General features: G+C 40.2%; 1 pseudogene across 1 annotated transcript in view; it reads right to left on the reverse strand.

Moving 5' to 3' along the window:
- Nucleotides 1-23,951, reverse strand: part of LOC147009397 (uncharacterized) — a 41,577-nt pseudogene extending 17,626 nt beyond the window's left edge. Inside the window, exon 1 of the transcript XR_015052841.1 lies at nucleotides 23,215-23,951. The product of XR_015052841.1 is annotated as an uncharacterized LOC147009397 (transcript). The remainder of the gene's footprint in view (nucleotides 1-23,214) is intronic.
- Between the last annotated feature and the right edge of the window lie 884 nt (nucleotides 23,952-24,835).

Genomic DNA, 24,835 nt, shown 5'->3' on the forward strand with positions numbered 1-24,835 from the left:
CCGCCCACTTTTCCTAAACCTGCCCACTTTTCACGTGATATTTTCATAAGCCGCACCTGCTTTTTCTAAGCCCCGCCCACTTTTACTAAGCCCCGCCTGCTCTTACATCATTTCCAGTTCATCTCTGACTCAAAGAAATCACGAGGAAATTGTGCAATGTTATGGTTTTGAAAAATTTCCGAACGAAGGCTTGCCTGGGCTTGCCTGGGCTTGCCCAGGGAATTTCCAAAGGAAACCACCCCCACCAGTCTTTCTCTATAAAAGGTTCAACCCAGACTCCATTTTGAAAAAAAAAAAAAAAAAAATGGACAATGGAGTGCTGTACTATCCTTGAGTGGGATGAGCTTGCTTGCAGATCGAATATTTGTATGGAACTAAACCTTCAAGTTGATGAACTGGATTCAAACCTCTTATCTGTTGAGGTAAGATTTTTTTTATTTTCCTATTTTCAATTCCTTTTAAGCATCGACTCATTTAATAATTAAATAACTTAATACATTATTTTCTCTCACAGGAAATTGTATCTGAAATACAATATGAAAATACCGATTTTGCCACAACTTGGGGTGAAATTGTTGGCTTGGTTGAAGACCTTATGAGCGACCAAGACCCACAGAACGAGCTCGTCCTTGATGACCCAACCAAAGAGTTATACCTTGGAGACCTTATGAGCGACCAAGACCCACAGAACGAGCTAGGCCTTGAGTGGGATTAGCTTGCTTGCAGATCGACTATTTGTATGGAACTAAACCTTCAAGTTGATGAACTGGATTCAAACCTCTTATCTGTTGAGGTAAGATATTTATTTTCCTATTTTCAGTTCCTTTTAAGCATCGACTCATTTAATAATTAAATAACTTAATTAATACATTATTATTTTCTCTCACAGGAAATTGTATCTGAAATACAATATGAAAATGCTGCTTTTGCTACAACTTGGGGCAAAATTGTTGGCTTGGTTGAAGACCTTATGAGTGACCAAGACCCACAGAACGAGCTCGACCTTGATGGCCCAACCAAAGAGTTGTACCTTGGAGACCAGCAAAATCCTGAAAAAGTTTTACAGCAATAGTACTCATTGTGAATTATCATGACAATACCCACATAACAAGTTATACCTTGATGATCCAGAATACAAGTTTTACCTTGGAGACTCACAAATTTTGAAAAAAAATCAGAAAATGAGTTCTGCCTTGATGGTAAAAATAACTACCTTGGAGACTCAGGAAAAGGGTTCTGCCAAGATGGTTCTAAATATGGGGCCCACCTTGGAGACTCACAAATTTTGAAAAAAATTGTAAATGAGTTATCCTTGGTGGTTTTAAATATGAAACCGACCTCGGAGACTTCACAAATTTTGAAAAAAAATCAGGAAATGAGTTATCCCTTAGAGACTTTGTAAGTTGGTTTTATTTTGGAGACTTGAAATGTGGGTTATGGCTTGATAACTCACAATGTGATACATATCTTGGAAACTCAACAGGAATGTGGTTATACTTTGAAGACTTGGAAAGTTGGGTTTATTTTGGAGACTTGAAATGCTATCACTTTTTGGGATCTAAACCTATCGATGTATTCTTTGTCGGATGGTGCTTGATGGGAGCAAGATCAAGAAAGTTCTGGGAAGAAAGTGCAGACTTACTCCCCCTTTCTACGTCATCAAACCTGAAAGCTTTAAAAGACAGAATTTGAAGAAGAGAAAAAAACATAAAAATATATATTGTTAGTTCTGGGAAGAAAGTGCAGGTTTACTCCCCCTTTCTTCGTCATCAAACCTGAAAGCCTTAAAAGACAGAATTGGAAGAAGAGAAAAAAAACGTAAAAAATATATAAAGGTGGCAATCTCATTTTGAAAAAGACATTGTGTTGGGCGAGGATTGAGTTGGGGTTGAGATTTTGAATGTGAGGGTTGGGACACGCACGCACGCATGCACGCACGCACATGCATGCATACATAATACACACACACACACACACACACACACACATCAACAAACAAAGTTAAGCCTTGACTATTCAGTTGAGGATTCTGTGTTTGGGGTTCACAGATCTAAGAACGTCCCCCTTGACACATTTTATACTGTTATACACCTTGGACTTGGCCCTCGAGTGTCCACAACGGTGTATAGTAGGAGGGAGTGAAGCGCCAACCCATTGCTCCCATTGCAAACACATTAAATACTGTTATACACCTCGGACTTGGCCCTCGAGTGTCCACAATGGAGTATAGTAGGAGGGAGTGAAGCGCCAACCCATTGCTCCCATTGCACACACATTATATACTGTTAGACACCTCGGACTTGGCCCTCGAGTGTCCACAATGGTGTATAGTTTGAGGGAGTGAAGCGCCAACCCATTGCTCCCATTGCGCGCACACACACACACACACGCACACGCACACGCACACGCGCACACACACACACACACACACACACACACACACACACACACACACACACACACACACACACACATCAACAAACAAAAGTTAAGCCTTGACTATTCAGTTGAGGATTCTGTGTTTGGGGTTCACAGATCTAAGAACGTCCCCCCTTGACACACATTATATACTGTTATACACCTCGGACTTGGCCCTCGAGTGTCCACAAAGGTGTATAGAAGGAGGCAGTGAAGGGACAACCCATTGCTCCCATGGGTATTATCTGCTTAGTTTTGTCTTTCGTAATTCCTGTGAATAAAATGAACCTAAAATATCTTCCCCTTCCAAATCATATATCTTATAAGTCCAACGAACCGTATCTATTACATAAACAATTTTAAAAAGTTCGTTCATCCATCGTTTAACATAACCATTTTCAAAATGAGATTTCACCTATATATTCTTACGATATCACCAACGTTGAACTTAGGTTTTCTGACATTAATCTCCTCTTCATACTATAATTTTGTAAATGTTTCTTGTGGTTTCATATTTGTTGACGTGTGAATCGTGTCATTATACTTATCCACAATATCCTGAATAAAAGATGACCATTGTTGTGAAGCGAGTTCTGTGAATTTTTTTCTATTGTCTCTCTTTTAAGGTACGATTAAAACGTTCAACAACAACGGCCTTCCCTTCATTAAAGGTACTGTATAATGTCATACTGTTATTTTTTAGAAAATTCATAAATGTCTTGTTATAAAACTGTCCACCCTTATCAGTCCACAATTTTTTAGGTTTTCTCTTACTTTTATGAAATATCTGTTGAAAGGCTAACATAAGAGTATTACCTGTTTTGTTTTTTAAAGGGACAACCCATGCGTATCTACTCCTCAAATCAATAACGGTTAAAGAATACTTGTACCCCTTATCATTATTGAGTTCAATCAAATCAGCGGACCAGATATAATCTACTTCCATGGAATAAACCTTCCTTCTCTGAAACTTTGTGAATATTGGTTTATGTAATTCATCAGCTAATTGCTCTTCAATCTTAATGACATCATTAGTGCCTATAAGTTTTTTGAATTTCCAAGTCCAAGTTTCAATTTAGCACTGATCATCTTCTTCACGATGAACCGATCAACTTTTTCTCTCAAGGTTGGATTTTGTATCAGAGACAAATTATACAACATTTCTCTATCGGCTTCATGCTTTTCTTCCAACGTTGTGGTGTTCCCATAATCAATATCGTGCCTCATGCACACTTCATCAACCCTATTGATGGGTTTGCTCCATGGTTTAGGATTGTCTGCCTCATCTAATCTTTTATCCAAGTTCGTGCCTGGACCACAGAAAGAATACCCTGGAAGATGTAATTCCCCCGGTATTCCAGTAGTTGTAAATTTACTTCCTGATAAAAAAACTTTTGTATATCTCCTCCGAGTTTGTGTTTGGAGATAAATTGATTTTTTGTTGAACCACACACCGAACATATACCTTTTTGTATAACCCTGTTATTTTTACTTTTAAAATAGATATTTTTAGTATAAGTTTTCTTTTTACATTTGAGACAATAACTCATTTATTTATGAGAAAAATTCCGATAGAGTGCAAAAACCTTTTTAGTTTCCAACATGCACATTTGAATCTTAATTTTTAAAACATAAAGAATCATTAGAAATGCCTTCACTCTCTCCTCCATTTATTTAAGAAAAAATAAAAAAAACTTTAATTAACATCAATATCCTCTCCATGAAAACGATGTCAACGGTCTTGTCGAAAATACTGCTAATAGATTTGTCAATTCTTTGTTTTCCTTCTCAGTGGGTTGAGTTATTTTCTGTAATACCACCAATCTTTTTCTAATCTCACTGGTTTCCATATTTTCATATTTATTCAGTCTCGCTCTTTCCTCCCTCTCCTCCTTCTCTCTTCTCTCTCTTCTCTCTCTCCTTCTCTCTCTTCTCTCTCCTCCTTCTCTTTCTTCTCCCTTTCCTCTTTCTCTTTCTTCTCCCTCTCCTCCTCTTCTCTCTCTTCAACTTCCGCGTCCCTTACTATCCTGGAATCGCTTACACCCCATAGAATATCATACATATATTCATCAGGATTTCTTGTTATTCCTGTATCCAAAATATTTTTTTTACAACAGGACACCAATAAAATTTACTTTGAATTTCTAAAAGAGCCTTACGTTTTCATAACTTTATAATTTTTTCATTATTTAACATTCTAATTAAATCTAAAGTTGTCGGTTGATCAACATCAGCATAATGCCAATCTTTTATTGAAAATACCTCATTCTTATGTTGTAGAACATATTGATTAAAATACCGAATACCCATTTCTTGAAGGTATGCTTGGACACAGAAATGATCATTTTCTTGAAGCCATTCTTCATATGGAGAATCAGGGAATTCAAGAGGCTCAAAATCGAGTAAACTATTCATATTTATAAAGTAAAAGTTTACTTAAACTAAAATTCATCTTTGATACTTTCAGAATCATCTATACTTTCATAACTATCATTTGAATGCAAACTCCCGGTGTCATAATCACTCTCATAATCTTCAAAATATTCAGTTGAATATTGACTCATTTAATTAGTAGAAAAAAACATTACCATAGATATCTATGTACTTTTTTTCATTAACAGATTCAACTGCTACATTTTTTATATTAAAGGTAATTTTAAAATGATCCTTATCTACAATTGAACGAAATGTCATTTCACCTGATATATTAACATCCTTTATTTCATCAGGATTTATATCTTTCGGGTTGTTGAAAAAAATACAAATTTCTCCTTGCCTATTACAGATGGTCTTATCTTTTCTTTCTAAAGCTTCATCCATAAGGTTTTTATTTTTTGATACTTTTTCTTGTTTCATTGCTTTTTCTAGTTTTGAATATATTGCCAGAATGAGAGGAGAAACATTTGTTCGAGATACCTTTATTGATGTTCTTCCAGGTATACTAAAAGCCCTTCCACTGAAGGAAATTGAAGAACTCATATTATTCGCCATAATTGTTTTTATCCAATAGTTGTTATATTTATCTTTGTTCAATTTTACATCCTTGACATATTTCTCAGTTTCTTTCACAAATGAAGAGATTGATTGAAACTTGTCTTTTGTGTCTTGAAACATTGTATTTATTAAGTGAAAAAGTTGGAGGATAAAATAGTTTTAAGCACAGATTCACCTATAAATTAAACAAAATTTTCATGAAGAAAACTTTAGTTTGAGCAAAGTTTTATTATATAAATATGGTGAATACAACGTACTGCGATGTTTGTAATCACGAATATAAATATTATAAAAAACACCTTCAAACCAACAAACACACATTCAATCTTTTCAAACAAATATCTCCTCTTGAGTTGGAAAGAAAACATTGTGATATCTGCTCAAAGGATGTTTTGAAGAGTAGTTATAAGAATCACCTTCAATCACAAAAACACAAGAAGAATGAGTTTAAAGTAAAGGGAGACTATTATATTGAAAACACTGATGGAGCTTTTAAGAATCATATTAAAATAAGGATTTTTCAATTTGGAGAACCTGGTCCATCATCAATAGCTGAATAAATTGAAATAGTGAAACCTGATGTTGAAAAAGTTATTAAAAAGACATTAAAAGAAATGAAAACTTTAAAGTTTTATATGGGAGTGAAAATGAATATGAAAAGATAAGATGAAGAACAAACTCCTTATATAAGAACAGATCTTCATTTTATAACATCATTTCAAGATTTTTTGAATCGTGGGGTTTATGAAGAACTATCAAGACAAGAGGAGGATGTTGATAATACAGTGGTAGGAAGTGGATTTAATATTTTAAAAATCTTTTTAGATATACAGATTCTAAAATCAAACCCTCTTAAAGCTTCTTCTTATATTGAATTACCAAAAGAAATAAAACTAAAGAAGGCAGTTGTTAATATTAAGAACAATGATAATAAATGTTTTCTCTGGTCTGTTCTTGCTCACTTACATCCACCAAAATGTAATTCAGAAAGAGTAAAACAATATATGAAATATGAGAATACCTTGGACATTAAAGATTTTAAATTTCCAATGCCACTAACAGATATTCCTAAATTTGAGAAAAAGAATAATCTTTCTATTAATGTATATGGATTAACGGATACAAACAAAGTTCAAATATTAAAAATTTCAAACAACTATAAAAATGAAGAAACACACATTGATCTTTTATATTTTAGTGTTGGAAAGAATTCACATTACACATACATCAATAATTTATCAAGATTAATCTCTTAGGTATTCAGAACAGCAAACAAAATATATCCTTGTAAGCGATGTCTTAATTCATTTCATACAAAAGAACGATTAGAACAACATTCAAAATATTGTAGTAATCATAAATCAGTTGTAATTACAATGCCTAAACCTGGTGAAAAGATTTCTTTTGAAGATTATAATAAATCTATCATGCACCCATTTGTGATATACGCTGATTTTGAATGTATCCTAAAAAAGATAAATACTGCTTCTCCTAATCCAAAAGAATCGCATACAAATAAATATCAAAAACATATTCCTTGTGGTTTCTGTTATTATATCAAATCATCTGTTGGAGAAAAGTATAATAAACTTGAACATTATAGTGGAAAAAAAGCTTCACAAGAGTTTGTAAAACGATTAGAAAAGGATTGTATAAGACTAACTAAATTAATGAAAGAAACAAATGAACCGATAAAATTAACCGAAGAAGAAAAATTGGAATTTTGAAAGAACAATATCTGTCATATTTGTGAGGAGGAAATTGAGGAGTCTAAAATTAGGGATCATTATCATCTTACTGGTAAATATAGAGGTCCCACTCATTCCTGTTGTAATCTTAATTATAAATTGCCTTATTTTATTCCAGTCTTTCTTCACAACAGCGCCAACTATGATACACATCTATATCTATAAAGTTTTACTTGTGTCTGTCTGTGTGTCTGTGTGTGTGTTTCTCTGTGACCTATGCACGCGAAAAGTACCTAACTGATCCTCACCAAACTTCACATGCTGACAGAACATGTACCCGGGAGTGTCCCGATGTAAAAGAATTGTACTTCCGACTTCCGGTTTCCGAATTATGACGTCATCACCTGATTTCGTAACGTTAATTTTTCAAGTTCAGCCGATTGACATGGGGCCAACGTCATTTGCAAGAGAATGAAAAAATAATGCTGCAGTCAATTGAAGACAATGACTTCCGACTTCCCGTTTTCCGAATTATGATGTCATCACCTGATTGCGTAACGTTAATTTTTCAAGTTCAGCCGATTGACATGGGAACAACGGAATTTGGCAGAGAATGAGAAATTAATACTACAGTCTATTGAAGACAATGACTTCCGACTTCCCGGTTTCCGAATTTTGACTTATGCATTCGACACACTTGCAAAAATGACCGTATGTATATTATACCGTATAATGATATAATAATCATCTGTAAGTCATATTTTATTCATATTTTCTTTGTTCATTATCGTTATAACCATGGTTATAAAAACCATTTTTATTGTTACTGTATAACGTTTTTACATCACTTCGGCCTGGATTCGGGATCAGCGATCAAATAATGTAAATCACGATTAAAAATTATTTTTTGATGATGCGGGAGTTATCTTTATTAAAATCAGTAGAGGAAATATACACCATGTCTGATATTTGGGTCTTTCATGTCTCCGACGATGTCTTTATCTCCAAGGACGCATCATTCCCCATGACAAAAACCGGAAGCAAAAGGGTCATAGCCGACGACACGGATTCCAAATTGCCAGGGTATTGTGTTGTTGTTGTTGTTTACTATTCTCTCATGTGCATGCGTTGATTATGAAGCTCACTACGTTCGCTATTAAATGTTGTGCGGTGTATAAACACGATCGGGTTTGATTTCTATGTTGCGAATATTAAACGCTGTGCGGTGTATAAACACGATCGGGTTTGATTTCTATGTTGCGAATATTAAACGCTGTGCGGTGTATAAACATGATCGGGTTTGATTTCTATGTTGTGAATATTAAACGCTGTGCGGTGTATAAACACGATCGGGTTTGATTTCTATGTTGCGAATATTAAACGCTGTGCGGTGTATAAACACGATCGGGTTTGATTTCTATGTTGCGAATATTAAACGCTGTGCGGTGTATAAACACGATCGGGTTTGATTTATATCTTGCGAATATTAAACCATTTCTTTCTTGCGTGTGGGATCATCGGAGACTTTATACATATTGGCCCCAGAGGGGAAGACATCAAATATTGTTAATCCTCAAGCACTCCACTAAAATTATTGAGCTACTTCAGTTATTTCATAAACGGGAATAGGATGTGCGATGAAGGAAATACATGTTGCTGGTGAAAAATAAAAATGGTGGTGGGAAATTTATAAAATGGTGGTGGTGGTTTGTATAAATAGATATTACAGATATAAATAGAATGGTGATGGCGTATGGCGTATGCGTATAATATTTTATAATTAAATGGTTATGGGCTATGTAGATATTTTATAGAATGGTTATGGGCGTAGGTACGTTGTAACTTCGTATACATAATATAACATAATTTTTTATTAGGATATCAGACGTAAATAAATCAAATACGCTGGGCCAGGCTGGGTTATGACCGACGTAAAAATTAAGTCGCAAATGATGACATGAAACCAGCCTCACATTGTTGAGGCATTATGGTTTTTTATCTGATGCGGCAATAAATCTTAACATTTTTGAACTCGAGTCTTCTGCATATAAAACATGGCGGGGAAAATATAATATTATAGTGGGGATGAAAAAAAATAATAATGGTGGCAGCCTCTACAATTTTACAATTAACTGTGACATATACTCCTTCAGACCCGCCGTCATCCACGGGATTCCTGTGCGGAGCACGGGTATTCCTGCTCGTCTATTTATAAATGAAATTTCAAAAACACCAGGGAATATTTCTGCCATAACAAACACAAGTCAAAAGTATATTTCATTTACAAAAATGATGTTCACAAAACCTTTAAGTCGTATTAGGTTTCTAGATTCTTACAAGTTTATGGGAACACCACTAGCCAACCAAGCATCAAATCTAAGCCCAACGGACTCTTTTCCAAATCTTAATTCATTCTTTCCAAAAGAGGAAATTCTAACAAAAGATGAAATTCAGATTAAAGAGAGAATTCAAAGTAAAGAGGAAATTAATGAAGAAATTCTAACTGAAGATGAAATTCTAATTATAAAGAAAATTCGAACAATGAATGAAATTCTAACTAAAGAGGAAATTCTGATTATAGATGAAATTCTGATTAAAGAGGGAATTCTAACTAGAGAGGAGATTCAAACAAGGAATGAAATTCAAAGTAAAGAGAAAATTCTTAAAAGTAAGGGAATTTATCCTTATGATTATATGGATACATTTATGAGATTTAAAGAAACACAACTTCCTTCAAAAGAAAGTTTCTATAATAACCTTTATGAAGAAGAGAAAAGTGATAAGGAATATAAACACGCACAAGAAATTTGGAAAATATTGAAGATAAAGAACCTTGGAGAATATCATGATTTGTATCTAAAAACAGATGTTTTATTGTTAGCTGATGTGTTTGAAGCTTTTAGATCACTCTGTCATAATAAAAATTGTTATGGATTAGATCCTGCCCACTATTTCACAGCTCCTGGTTTAGCTTGGAGTGTAATGTTGAAAATGACAAAACAAGATATAGATTTAATCAGTGATGTTGATATGCTTTTGATGATTGAGAAGTCCAAGAGAGGTGGAATATCACAAGTATGTTCAAAAAGATATGCTAAAGCAAATAATAAATATCTTCCAAATAATGATAGTGAAAAAGACAGTAATTATTTGATGTACTTTGATGCTAATAATTTGTATGGATGGGCAATGTCTCAATCTCTGCCTTATGGTAAATTAGAGTGGGTGGAAGAAAAGGATTATGAAAAGGCTTTGATGAATATTGTTATTTCTTCTCAAGAGGAATTGAATGACGAAGAAGAAGATTATTATTTTGAAGTTGATTTGAGGTACCCAAGTGATCTTCATAATAAGCATAAAGACCTTCCTTTTGCATGTGAGAAAGAAACCCCAAAGAAAGAATGGTTAAGTGATTATCATGAAAGTTTTAATATTAAAGGTAAATGAACAGAAAAGTTATTAACAACATTCTAAGATAAAGAGGGATATGTTTTGCATCAAAGGAACTTGAGACAATATTTATCTGCTGGGTTGAGAGTAGCTAAAATTCAGAGAGTTTTAAAAATGAAACAAATTGAAAAGTATATTAAATTCAATACAGATATGAGAGCAAATACAAAAGTAAAATTTGAAGGGGACTTTTATAAATTAATGAATAATGCTATATTTGGAAAGACTATGGAAAATGTTAGAAACAGACAAAACATTAGATTCGCAACTGTGGTGAATTGAGGTGAATTGAGGGACATGACGCGGGATCACATGTTGTGCGTCTCGCGTATAAGGGGAGGTCTCCGCGGCACGGGGTGATTGTCCCCGGGGCATTGCCATTTACATCGGCTGTTCACTTGGTGCTCGTTGACTGAAGGTGCTCATTGACTGGTGAGAATGGAGATTATATCGAACTCCGTGCTTACGCGGATTTATTCTGCGATGATTAATTACACATGTATACGTTACTGCTTATGTACTCCTAGCTGAACCTGTATTCCCCGGTGTGCCCGCAGAAGCGGCTCCAATCAAATGGAATAAAGCCTAAACTCTGAAGGTTCTTCTCTCGCTCTCATTTCAATTTATTCCATTTGGTTTTCTCGGCTCTCTCAACCAACGATGGACAAGATCTACAAACCAGAGAGGTTCGACGCAGACCCAAACGCGACTGACGCAGAAATGAAATGGTCGCATTGGTTCTGTTCCTTCTCACACCATCTGACCATCATCGAGGAGGGAGCTGACAAATTTGCCGCTCTCGTGAATCATGTCTCGCCCAGCGTGTACAGGCTCTTCTCGGAGTGCGACACTTACGAAGCAGCGATCGACGTGCTGCAAGCGCTCTACGTGAAGCCCAAGAACGAGGTATACATACGACATCATCTCAGATGAAAACCTCAAAGACACTTTTGTTTACGTGGACAATGTCACAGTGTGCGGTAGGGATCAGGGGGAACATGATAGGAATCTGGACAGATTCTTGAGCATTGCTAGAAAATATAATCTGACTCTCAACTACGAGAAATGCGTATTCTCGGCAAGGTCAATTGACCTTCTCGGCTACACGATAGCCGACGGCACAATTAAGCCTGGTCCTGAACGATTGCGCCCGCTCCGTGAGCTTCCACCACCTCAGGACTTGCAGACAATGCGCCGGGTGATCGGGATGTTCGCTTACTATGCGAGATGGATTTCGCAATACTCCGAGAAAATACATCCCCTAGTGCATTGCAAAAACTTTCCACCAGATGCCGCTGTTGTAAGAGCTTTCCACAACCTCAAGGATGATATCAGTAAGTCCGTGGTTTTATCGATCGATAGCTCGGTGCCCTTTGTGGTGGAAACCGACGCTTCAGATCACGCGATAGCTGCTACACTTAATCAGTCTGGGAGGCCGGTCGCGTTCTTCTCGAGAACTCTCTCTAGAAGCGAGCAGAGACACTCAGCGATAGAGAAGGAAGCGTACGCCATCGTCGAAGCGCTGCGGAAATGGAGACATTATTTACTGGGAAACCACTTCACGCTCGTTACGGACCAACGATCCGTGGCATTCATGTTTGATGGGAAAAATAACGGGAAAATTAAGAATGAAAAAATTATGAGATGGCGGATAGACCTAGCCTGCTACAGTTATGACATTGTCTACCGGCCCGGGAAGGAAAACCCTGCTGCAGATACCTTCTCTCGGGTCTACAGTTTGGCAACAATCAGTCAGGCTTTGCAAGACCTACACGTGTCTCTCTGCCACCCAGGGGTAACCAGAATGGCACATTTCGTGCGCAGACAAAATCTTCCCTATTCTGTTGAAGATATTATTCAAGGTTCCCTTTCGCATTTCCGTGCTCGGATATGACCTCGGGCACTGTCGTGAGATGTCTCTCTGACCTCTTCGCTATGTTTGGGAAACCTTCGTACATACATTCAGACAGAGGGCCGTGTTTCATGTCGGCCGGGCTAAAACAATTCCTACTAGAGCTCGGCATAGCAACTAGTCGAACGACGGGTTACAACCCACAGGGTAACGGGCAGGTGGAACGGTATAACGGGGTTATTTGGAAAGCTGTAACTCTGGCGTTGAAATCAAGAGGGCTGGGCCCCGAGCGGTGGGAGGTTACTCTTCCCGACGCTCTGAATTCCATACGCTCTTTGCTCTGCACGTCCACCAATGCAACTCCTCACGAACGAATGTTTACTCACCAGCGACGTTATGTTGACGGTCAAACGGTGCCCAACTGGCTGACCCATCCCGGAACAGTGTTCATGAAACGCCCGGTACGACAAAGCAAGTATGAACCCCTGGTGGAGGGGGTCGAACTCATTGACACTAATCCGGAGTATGCTCATGTCAGGCTCCCGGATGGCAGGGAGACCACTGTGTCGGTTCGCCATCTGGCTCCCTCAGGTACTCCTCCCGCAGGTACACCACCTTCTGGCACTCCTCCTTCTGACATCCCCTCCCCAGGTGTTCCCCCCCCAGGAACTCCACCGGGCAACGGGGCTGCCGCGTTCCACCCGAGAGCGATCGAGGAGTCATCCCCGGCACAAGTCGAGGCTCACCAAGAGGATCGGGAGCCTCCCTCAAGTGAAACTGCCATTTACTCCCGGAGAGGTCGACGAATAAGGCCCCCTCGACGACTCAATCTGTAAAGGGGATTATCGGCATTCTCGCTGCTCATGCTCCTATATGCTCATTATATCATATATCGATGCTCATTTCCATGCTCCTACAACTCAAAATAATCACTGCTTGGCATGTATGCTTCTGTAGACCTATTAGTCCGCGTTGCTTGAAATGTATACTCCCATAGTGCTAAAGCAATCATGGTGCGTAAGATGGGCCCCTAGTTGCATTTTAAAGGTGGGGAGAATGTGGTGAATTGAGGTGAATTGAGGGACATGACGCGGGATCACATGTTGTGCGTCTCGCGTATAAGGGGAGGTCTCCGCGGCACGGGGTGATTGTCCCCGGGGCATTGCCATTTACATCGGCTGTTCACTTGGTGCTCGTTGACTGAAGGTGCTCATTGACTGGTGAGAATGGAGATTATATCGAACTCCGTGCTTACGCGGATTTATTCTGCGATGATTAATTACACATGTATACGTTACTGCTTATGTACTCCTAGCTGAACCTGTATTCCCCGGTGTGCCCGCAGAAGCGGCTCCGATCAAATGGAATAAAGCCTAAACTCTGAAGGTTCTTCTCTCGCTCTCATTTCAGCAACATCTTGGAAAGAAGCTTCTAGATTGAGAAATAAACCAAGTTTTGAGAGAGAAGAGGTTTTTTTCAGAGAACTTTTCTGCTCTTCATATGAAAAAGGAATGTATTGTCATGGATAAACCAATTTATATTGGAACAGCAGTTCTTGATTTATCAAAGATATTGATGTATGATTATTTGTATAATGACTTAACGAAAGAGTATGGTGAAAATGTTTCATTGTTGTATATGAACACTGATAGTTTTATTCCAGATATAAAAACTGATGATATTTATAAAATATGAAGAAAAATATTGGAGTATATGACACAAGTAATTTTAGTAAGAAGAGCGAGTTATTTTCAAAAAAGAATGAAAAGGTTATCGGTCAGTTTAAGGATGAGTTGGGTGGAAAAGTAATGATTGAGTTTATTGGATTGAGAGCAAAGGCATTTGCTTATAAGTATGGTGATCAGATTGATAAAAGGTTAAAGGGAATAAAGAAATATGTAATAAAGAAATCAATAACTTTAAGAAATTATTATAATTGTTTGATGAATAAGAAAGAAGAATATAGGAAAATGAATACAATAAGAAGTTATAAACATAAGATATATCGTGAAGAAGTAAATAAAAAGGCATTAGATGCCTTTGATGATAATGGAATAGATTGTGTTCCATATGGATATTGTATGATAGAGTGAATAGAATAGATTGTGTTCCATATGGACACAAGTTTTAACGATGGGAAGATGGGCTTGGGTTTTTAAGGGCTACCGCCAAGTTTTTCACAATATATAAATGGTTGAACCAAGTATTAATCAAACTAAAGAGTGGAGAAAATCTCAGTCTTGGTATATAAATGGAAAACATAATGAATGTGAAAAATATCAAATAAGTCTTATTGAAAAAATAACTAAAACAAAGGTAAATAAAACAAACAAGCGAATCAATTTTAAAACCAATAAGTTAGAGGATGTAAAGAAAATAATAAATATCCTTGAATGGACTGAAAACTTTGATGGTTATCAATTGAACAATGGAAAAATAATTTACTGCAATCTCAAAATGATATGCAACTGAGGGGGTGGTCAGATGAGATAATTAAGAGAAGTATATCATTTCATCATGACACAAAAGGGGTATCTTGAAAAATATAAAGATTCAAATGTTTTATTTTTAAATATTTTAGATGGGGATTGTTGTGCAAAGAAAATTAAACGATTGAAGGAATTTGAGAATGAACAAATCTTTATAGGTTCAATGAGTGAGCAAAACAATATGCATTGGTTTTTTGAAAAAGAGTGTCCCTCGACTTACATGTTTCAGATATTTTTTCAGAATCACCTTTAACAAATCACATTACTACTTTGCTATTTGAACAAATCTTTATCTTGTTGCATTGGTTATTTGTATAGAGTGCCCCAAGGTTAAAAGGGGAGACAAATAAATATACTGTTGCGAATTCGCGCCCGCCGGCGTGCGAACGGCCACGTAACTCGAATCGCGGCACTTCGCCCATCAGACGGACAATTCAGTCGTGACCCTCTCGGAACAACGCCAGGAGCTAGTCACGGGTGGGGGTTTAACCTCACCACGATCGTGCCAATTGCCCACCCGTGCAGGATAGGGTTGCTCGCCAAATTCGATCTACCTAAGTACCTGCGCGAATGGTCGACCGGGCGATCGTACCACGCCACAGGCCAACTCCGGACACGAACCGCTTAAGCGGTCCGTTCTGTGCTACAGTGATAACCGAGCGGTGTTATCGTCAGCCTTGACGGTTCCGATTAATTACCGGGATGTTGCACCCACTACGAACCCCTTACGTGAAGCAGGATGGAGAGTCAATAGAGAAAAGCCGAAGCGAAACGGGCACAGTTCAACAAGCAAGCATTTTATTCACACGCACACACAGACAAGCATGGAAGGTACGTATTTACAGCCATACAATTATGCACAAAAAGCAAATGTAATACAACCGACTAACGCGTACACACGGCAACACTTATACAGTTTTACTTCACAGACGGCGCCAACACACATTTACACAAAAGCAAAAGAAAGAAGCCACCCTCACAGACAAGGAGGCAGACAGGCCCGTAGGCCAAATGTGCGCGGGGCCTGGAGGAACGGCCAGGTCCGCGAGACCGGGGAGGTCTTACCCGCGTCCTCGTGACGCGTTGGCGGGCAAGCCGCAAATGTCCGCGCCGCTGTACCCCGACTTCGTTCCCCTTGGCAGGTTTTGTTGGCACCACGTTTGGGGTGGGGGAGGAACGGGGCCCCCCTTGCACTATCTCAGCGCGGATGGGGGGGAAAAGGGGAAATTGTTGATGCCCTGAGAGAGGGGAGTGGCTGGCTGAATTGGGTCCCGCGACGAGACGAGCGATCCCCCACACCGCAGCCTCGTGGCTGACTGCCGTCCTCCTGGCCTCAGACCCGAGCTCCCCTGCCCCGACCAGCCGCCCGCAGCTCCACCGCGCGCACTCGACTCAACTCCACCAACGCGACGCTCCTCGTCTCCAAAAGCAACTCCTCGCAGACACACTCTCCTAGTTCCACACTCTCCTCTCGAGTTGCCTTGCGCTCGTCATTTTATAGCTCTCAGGAGGCGCCGATATTCAAATTCCCGGATGAGGACGCGATTGGAGGCGGGGCCACACCGCCCCCCCCCCCCGGTCAGCCATTGGTCGGGCAAAAATAGGCGTGAACCTCCCCTGATCCTAAAATTTGCATAGACGGACATGGACGGAATTCACCTCCACGCGCCTGGAGGCGGGGCCAAGCCGCCTCGCGCTTGCCCATTGGACGGAGGAGAAGTGGGCGTGAAGCATTCCTGATCCGCGGATCGACGCGTTCGGCCTCCATGGCCGAACGGCTCCGGGAACACGACGTTTGGTGTTGACTGGTGGTGTTTGGGAATGGCCGTAGAAGTGATGATGTGGGATGAAGTTGTGAAGGTAAAGGCGAAGGTGGTGGTGTTTGCGAATGGTTGTAGAAGCGATGATGTGGTCGCGTAGGTGGTGGAGGTGGCGTCGTTGTGGTGTGGTTGTCGCTGTGGTGGGGATGGCGTGGTTGTTGAGATGCTGTTTGTTTGAAATAGAAGATAGAACAGAAAAATGGCTAACTCAAAAGCGTCGCAGCCCGGATGGATCACATAAATTCCCTCTATACAACGGGTTTGGGCTAACTACACATGTACCTATGGAGATATCTCACCTGAGGGCCCTTTCTGGTGTAATGCGAATTTCCACAACCGTAACAATACCTTGGGCTAAAAAGGGGGTTTATTTTTTAGGGAAAAAATATGAATCGCTGAAAATCCCCCATTCATTTCCATGGGGAAAAGTGAGCCAGAATCAGTATACTCACCCTACTCACAGGGGATGTGTATGAAGGGTCAAAGCAGCTAAGTGTGAGCCAAATTGTTTCAATTTTCAATTGAAATGAAATCGTTTCAATGAAATCAATTTTCATGTACAGTGAAGTTGTTGCAGCATAAAAAAAATCCAAGATTCACTGAACATTTTGCAAAAAAAAAGTTTATAAAAAGGATTGGTCATCACAAAATGTCATCATTTTCAAAATAGGGTAGGATTTTTTGATTTGGTCAGGCTGACATGCAAGTTTTCAGCTCAAACAACAGCAAAGTCAGCTCTAATGATTGGTCCAGAACAAAAACATTGTAGTTTCAGGGTTTTATAGCTTGTATCATTGTTTCATAATGCTATGTGAACCATTGTTTAAAATATGCAAGTTTTTTAAAAAATTTTTTTGCAGTTTCGAGATGAAAATAAAGGGCTTCGGATCAATCAACATGAATTAAAAAGCGTTTAATATGAGCAATATATAATTTCATTAATGTTCAGACTCTATACGAACTTCGAATATCATTAGATACACTAACAAAACAAAACAAACTGATAATCATGGCAAAATATACACATGCATGGAAGCTAAGATTCTCTAGATGCCGTTCATGAAAACGTGACGTACTGGAAAATAATCTCATTTTGTCATTTCTGGACTAACTATATCAACTGGATCACCTAAATTGACTATCATGGTATTTTAATGCGATTGCAGCTACACCGATCTTTCATCCAGCATTCTAATTTCACTTTCATTATTAGAATTCATTTTCATTTTCACAGTATCGTTTCTAGCAATTCACAATGCAAATAATCACCATATTATAGTTTTAGCAGTCAAGAAAGGGAGAACAATCCTACCTTTGATAACTAAGTTGAAGAAAGTTCGAAGATACAAGTATTCGATAGCATTTTGTACGGTTTTCCAGATTGGATTCTGCTCGAGCTCGATGGAACAAGCCCAAGGTCAGGCAACAGATTTGGGGTTGCCATAAGTATTATTCTAAGCTTTTGAGTTTCCAGTTTCCCATAAATATTATTATTAATTGAATTCTCAATCAATTTTCATCTCCAAAGACTCACCTTATCACTAGTTATCGGTCAATTTTCTGAGAGAACCACGGCCACAGCTGTCGGCAGCTCATCGATGACTGTCATTCGAAGGGTCAAAAACCCAAAATTGTCCAGAAATGATAACCTGAATAAAATACTGCATCAATGCTATCAGTAAGCTTCGTAATATAATCAAAAGCATTTATTATGGAAAATAACATTAATTACACAGAAAAATCACCTTTCTGAAAATGTGACGGACCAGTGGAGAAATTTTCATCGGATGATATTGTTACGGCTGTGGAAATTCGCAATACACCATAAAGGTCCCCAGCTCAGTTATGACGCTAAGTTTATGTGCAGATAGGTCCCCACCGTTGTTTAAATGGATTTCTTCGTGTTCACTGGGCTGCAACCCTTTGAGATAGCCGTTTTTCTTTATCTATCGTTATTTTGACCCACACAACAACCACCACCCCCATCTTCACCACTACGTCCGCTTCCGAACGGCAAACAAAGGTGCCAAGGAAGGAACTGCGAGTGCGCGCAGGTTTTCCCGCCTATTTTCTCCACGCTTGGTGTGAAGGGAAGGGGGCAGGGCAGCTCGCTGCCGATTGGTGGACACGGGGCGTGAGGCGGTCGGAGTGAGGGCACGCCCCATTTCAAGAAGCTTCTCGAAGGGAGGCGGAGCTGAAAACGGGGAGGAGCGAAGGGCGGAGGAAATATAAGGCGGACCGCACGCGGGCTCTCTCTCCTCTCTCATGGTGGTCGGGGTCGAGCTCCTCTCTTCTCTTGGCGGTTCGGGCAGCTCGTGTTCAGTTCAGTTCGTGGTGGCTGCTCGTCGAGCTCGCAGCTCGTGTTCAGTTCAGTTCGTGGTGGCTGCTCGTCGAGCGCGCAGCTCGTGTTCAGTTCAGTCGGTGGTGGCTGCTCGTCGAGCTCGCAGCTCGTGTTCAGTTCAGTTTGTGGTGGCTGCTCGTCGAGCTCGCAGCTCATGTTTAGTTTAGTTTGTGGTGGCTGCTCGTCGAGCTCGCAGCTCGTGTTCAGTTCAGTTTGTGGTGGCTGCTCGTCGAGCTCGCAGCTCGTGTTCAGTTCAGTTCGTGGTGGCTGCTCGTCGAGCTCGCAGCTAGTGTTCAGTTCAGTTCGTGGTGGCTGCTCGTCGAGCTCGCAGCTCGTGTTCAGTTCAGTTCGTGGTGGTTTTTCTCCTTCGAGCAGCTAGTTCGTGAGCTCGGGCTTCTTCTTTTCTTGGGACACGGACGGGAGGCGCCGCTTTGCCAGCTTGGGCGCGCAAGCCTGCGCACAATAGAGGAGAGTGCCGGAGAGAGCTCGCCGATCGTCGCACCACGAGGGTGCAGGTAACCTGCATCGGTCTTGTGGGCCCATTCGGTCATCCACAGCCCACGGCCATAAAGGTTTACGAACCCCGTCTACCCCCTTGCCTATGAGGGGGTCATTTATTTTGTTCTGTGTGAATGATGTGGTGCCGTGTCTGTAATTACAACCTGTTTAAGTGACTGTACACTATAAGCATATTCGGTGGTATTGCTTTTGTTTCCATGCTTTTTCTATATATTGCATGACTGCCTTGGCTGTACATACGTGCTGTATAAATAAATGTGCTTTTTTTAATGTATCCCATTCGACGTGTCCTATTTCCCCTTTGAAAGTGCCAATCTCACTTCGTGAAATAATTGGTCGTGGGGTTTGAACACCCGAATAAAGAAGAATCACTGAACCGTCGAGGTCGGCGATAACACCGTTCGGTTATCCCTGTAGCACGGAACGAACCACTTAAGTGGTTCGTGTCCTTAGCCGACCTGCGGCGTGGTGCAACCCCTCGGTAGGTTACCCGCGTGGGTATTTAGGTATATCGACATTTGGCGATTCACCCGATTTCGCGCGGATAGAATGCGGACTGGGTTGTGGTGAGGTTAAACCCCCACCCGTGACTGGGTCCTGGCGGTAGTTCCAAGGAGGGTCACGACTGAATTGTCCGTCCAGTGGGCGACGCGGCTGCTATTGGAGTTACGTGGCCGATCGCACGCCAGGTGGGCGCGAATTCGTAACAATATTTTCACTAATAGGGGGAATAAGGGAATGATACTTGGTCAGATTAATCACTCCCATTGTATTTGAGTATATAACCAACAATTTAATTGCCATGTTATTAGTCTAAACTATTGACTGAAATGCAAAATGTGACGGACCGGTGGAGATTTACACTGGCCAAACCCAATTTGCTAGCCGAGTCATATCAGTTCCCTAATCCTGATGGTACCTAGCATGAAAGTTGACTATTACTCGAAGAAACTTTCAAGCAATATCTTTAGAAAAAATATTTATTTTCTATTGGATTGGACTCAAGGGAATTCGTATCAAATCGGACCAATTGTTTTATTTATAGGCACCCATTGTTATATCTACCAGTTATAGGCACCAATAAGAGCCTTCTCGTGTGAAAATAGTCAATTTCGACGTTTTCCGTCAGTTCACATGGATAGACCCTTTTCGAGCTGATCCAATTCTATTTTCAAATCATATTGGGGCTATTTGTCATACTGGGAACCATGACTAGCATAAAAATTGAAATAATTATGTCAGCCCTACAAGAAATATCATTAATTTACAAATGCGAAAATAAAAAAACAGGCCCTTATTGACAACTTCATTACAAATTCCCCAGAGTGAGCACATGAAGGACTCAATATAGACCGGGAAGACCATACATTTTTTTTAATAGATTTTCAAATGCTTGTTGAGAATATCTCCTCCAAAATTTTTAGTGAACTATTTCGGCACACTGATCACTTTCTACAATGAGGGTTCCCTGAAACACCGTGGCTCACACTTCCCTGCGTTGAGCCTGAAGGTGTATTTATGCTGAGATGTAACACATGGAGCACATATTGCTCATACGTAAACAGTTTCACCACATCACTTGGTTTCAGGTAATAAATCATGAACCCACTTTTAAGAAAATCTGATGGCATGCCAACACCTGGTGAGGTATCCTCGAGTATCAGCTCCTTGGTATTTTATATTTTCTTCTTCCTGCTCTCCACATTTCTGAGCTGAATCAATTTCCAAGCTCCATCTTGGAGCCGGCTGGCACTTCGAGAATGAAATTTAGCATTAATAAAGGAAATAAAAGTAGTTGGGGAGGGGGCTCAAAAAATCCTGCTCTGACACCAGTTGTCATGTTCAGGGGGGTTTTAACCCCCCATCTGCATGGAAGGCCAAACTTCTCCCTTGGAGGCCAACAGCGAGACTCTCGGAGATTAATGCGTGCACGGGAAAAACAGTTAAGCGATGTACCAGAACGGCACAACTACGCGGACACAAGCAAATTCAATTAACTAAATAATAATTTCATAACAATAATCAAATATGTACAATGACAATAATTCAAATTATAATGATGAAAGAAAAATGTGAGGTAACCTAAATCCAATTATAATTGAGGTGCATCCACACAGACTTAAATATAGACAAGGGGACAGAAAATAAATAAAAATAATTCCTTCTTTATTTCGGCACGAAGCTTGGGGTCTCGGCGAGATGGTCTTTATGGAACATGGCGATTGAACGGTGTCAGCGCACGGGTAACCCTGCTCAAAATGGTGACGAGCTGTTCGTCAGGCAGCGTGCAGATGGCACTCCACGTCACGGCTCATGAACCGCGCTGTAGTTTATTCTTCAGAGTGAATATGCCGACGTTCCTCTCCCACACTCGGTCTGTTCACAACGATGGACCACATGACGAGGTGATCTCTGAATTGGACAGTTAACGACAGCGTCTTTCCCAGCACGCCGCAAGTTCACCAGCACGAATAGGAGAATCGTGCGGCCTTCGTCGTGCCGAGAGCAAAAGCGAGAGATGCCTCCTACACGTCCACGGGCCAAGAAACTCTACACAATGCTGTCTTTCTCATGAAATCCCTTCATCTACCCAACACACATAACAGTATGTTGGGTTTACACAACCTTTTTTGACCTTTGACCTAATTTCTAAGGTCGTGAGCCAATTATACAAATTTCAACATTTTTCAGTGAAACTTGATCAGAGCTTGACCAAGGCTTGGCCGATCAGAATGGAATTGCCCTTTCCTGGTAGCGTAGTAACGTGTATTTACACGACATTTACATAATTCCCCTCCGAGTTAAAGGTCAGGGTCAAATGGATATCTGAAAAATAATATCACGTGACATTTTTGTCATCGCTCAATTTTTGCTAATGGGGAATCTGAAACACCGCTTGGCCTTCCAATATGTTCTTCCATCGTATCCGTCCGTATACCTGCATTCAAGTTGTGCACCTGATATTTGATTCGTGTGCTTGTTCTACTTTTTCAGATTGTGGCCTAATTCACAAAAAAACACATTTTTATCATAACTTGAAAACAAACATTTTTAAGATGTTGAGTTTTATGGATACAGTGCAGATGGAGACACATTTTCTTAATTTACCTTCCATACATAAATGAATGAAGTTCAAGATGATATTCAGCAGAAGCTGAATTGGTGGGGGTGAGGGTTGAGGGGAGTAGGGGTGAGAGTGAGGGGGTGGGGTGAGAGAGGAATGGGGGTGGGGGTGAGGGGTGAGGGTGGGGTGGGGTGGGGGTGAGAGGGGTGAGGGGTGAGGGTGGGTGGTGGAAACAAAGTAGATCCACCCCTTAACTTCTGACAGGCACGATTTGTCCTCCTGGCAAGTTTGATTAAGATTGGATAATTAACTTCCGAACACATCGGCCACAGACACCAAATTGCGTATTTTAATATGACGACAGGGTCACGTGATAATCTGAAAAATATGAACATCGCAGGTCATGTCACGTGGTTACCCTTGGTTATGGCCAATATCGACTGAAGAAAAATGTTATAATCTGAAGCACGAGTTTAATGCTCCTCACGAAGATGTTTAAAAACCAGAAATCTTCACGACACGACACGACACGACACGACGCGACGCGACACGACGCGACACGACGCTTCCTCCACTCACAACTCGCTTTCACTGTTCGTGTCCTGCCACCACGGACCCACGTTTCGTACACACAAAACTCTTCTTCTCTTTCCTGTTTCACGTCACATCTCTCCAATCCCTCTCGATCGTTATCTCATCCCCACTAAACTCCATTACCGGAGCATTTCTTTGGGATTAGAATGTTCCAAAAAAAAATAATTCCCCACAAAAATATCTGTCTGTTAAAAACCGAGGAAAAAGATAAGTTCGACAAGACAAGCTGGAAGATGCACCCCCGGTGATATTTTGTGAGTTGAAACGGCACAGAAAGGTTGTTGTTGTTGTTGTTGTTGTAGTAGTAGTAGTAGTAGTAGTAGTAGTTGTATTAGTTGTTGTGGTGGTTGTAGTGGTCGTCGTAGTAGTAGCAGAAGTAGTAGTAGTAGTAGTGATTTTGTGAGAATTACGACAATTATATTTAATGTGACTCACTCTCCTCACCCCTGCGAGAACACGGTTCGGACTGCAGTAGATAAAGTGGAACATTTTAAGAGAAAGGGAGGGGAAGAAAAAACAAATTACCAAAATAACACATTTACATGAATTATAACAAAGTACCTTGTGGAGAAATACTACAAAGTACCTTGTGGAGAGATAGTACAAAGTACCTTGTGGAGAGATACTACAAAGTACCTTGTGGAGAGATAGTACAAAGTGCCTTGTGGAGAGATACTACAAAGTACCTTGTGGAGAGATAGTACAAAGTGCCTTGTGGAGAGATACTACAAAGTGCCTTATGGAGAGATACTACAAAGTGCCTTGTGGAGAGATACCACAAAGTACCTTGTGGAGAGATAGTACAAAGTGCCTTATGGAGAGATACTACAAAGTGCCTTGTGGAGAGATACTACAAAGTACCTTGTGGAGAGATACTACAAAGTACCTTGTGGAGAGATACTACAAAGTACCTTGTGGAGAGATAGTACAAAGTGCCTTGTGGAGAGATACTACAAAGTGCCTTGAGGAGAAATAGTACAAAGTGTGTTGAGGAGAGAAACTACAAATTGCCTTGTGGAGAGATAGTACAAAGTGCCTTGTGGAGAGATAATACAAAGTACCTTGTGGAGAGATAGTACAAAGTGCCTTGTGGAGAGATAATACAAAGTACCTTGTGGAGAGATAGTACAAAGTGCCTTGTGGAGAGATACTACAAAGTACCTTGTGGAGAGATAGTACAAAGTGCCTTGTGGAGAGATACTACAAAGTGCCTTGTGGAGAGATACCACAAAGTGCCTTGTGGAGAGATACTACAAAGTACCTTGTGGAGAGATAGTACAAAGTGCCTTGTGGAGAGATACCACAAAGTACCTTGTGGAGAGATAGTACAAAGTGCCTTGTGGAGAGATACCACAAAGTGCCTTGTGGAGAGATACTACAAAGTACCTTGTGGAGAGATACTACAAAGTACCTTGTGGAGAGATACTACAAAGTATCTTGTGGAGAGATACTACAAAGTACCTTGTGGAGAGATAGTACAAAGTACCTTGTGGAGAGATAGTACAAAGTACCTTGTGGAGAGATAGTACAAAGTGCCTTGAGGAGAAATAGTACAAAGTGCGTTGAGGAGAGATACTACAAAGTGCTTCGTTTATGCTCCAACGTT

Source organism: Eptatretus burgeri, chromosome 17, assembly GCF_056783735.1.
Source record: "Eptatretus burgeri isolate ZD-2024b chromosome 17, Ebu_testis_v1, whole genome shotgun sequence".
NCBI lineage: Eukaryota > Metazoa > Chordata > Myxini > Myxiniformes > Myxinidae > Eptatretus > Eptatretus burgeri.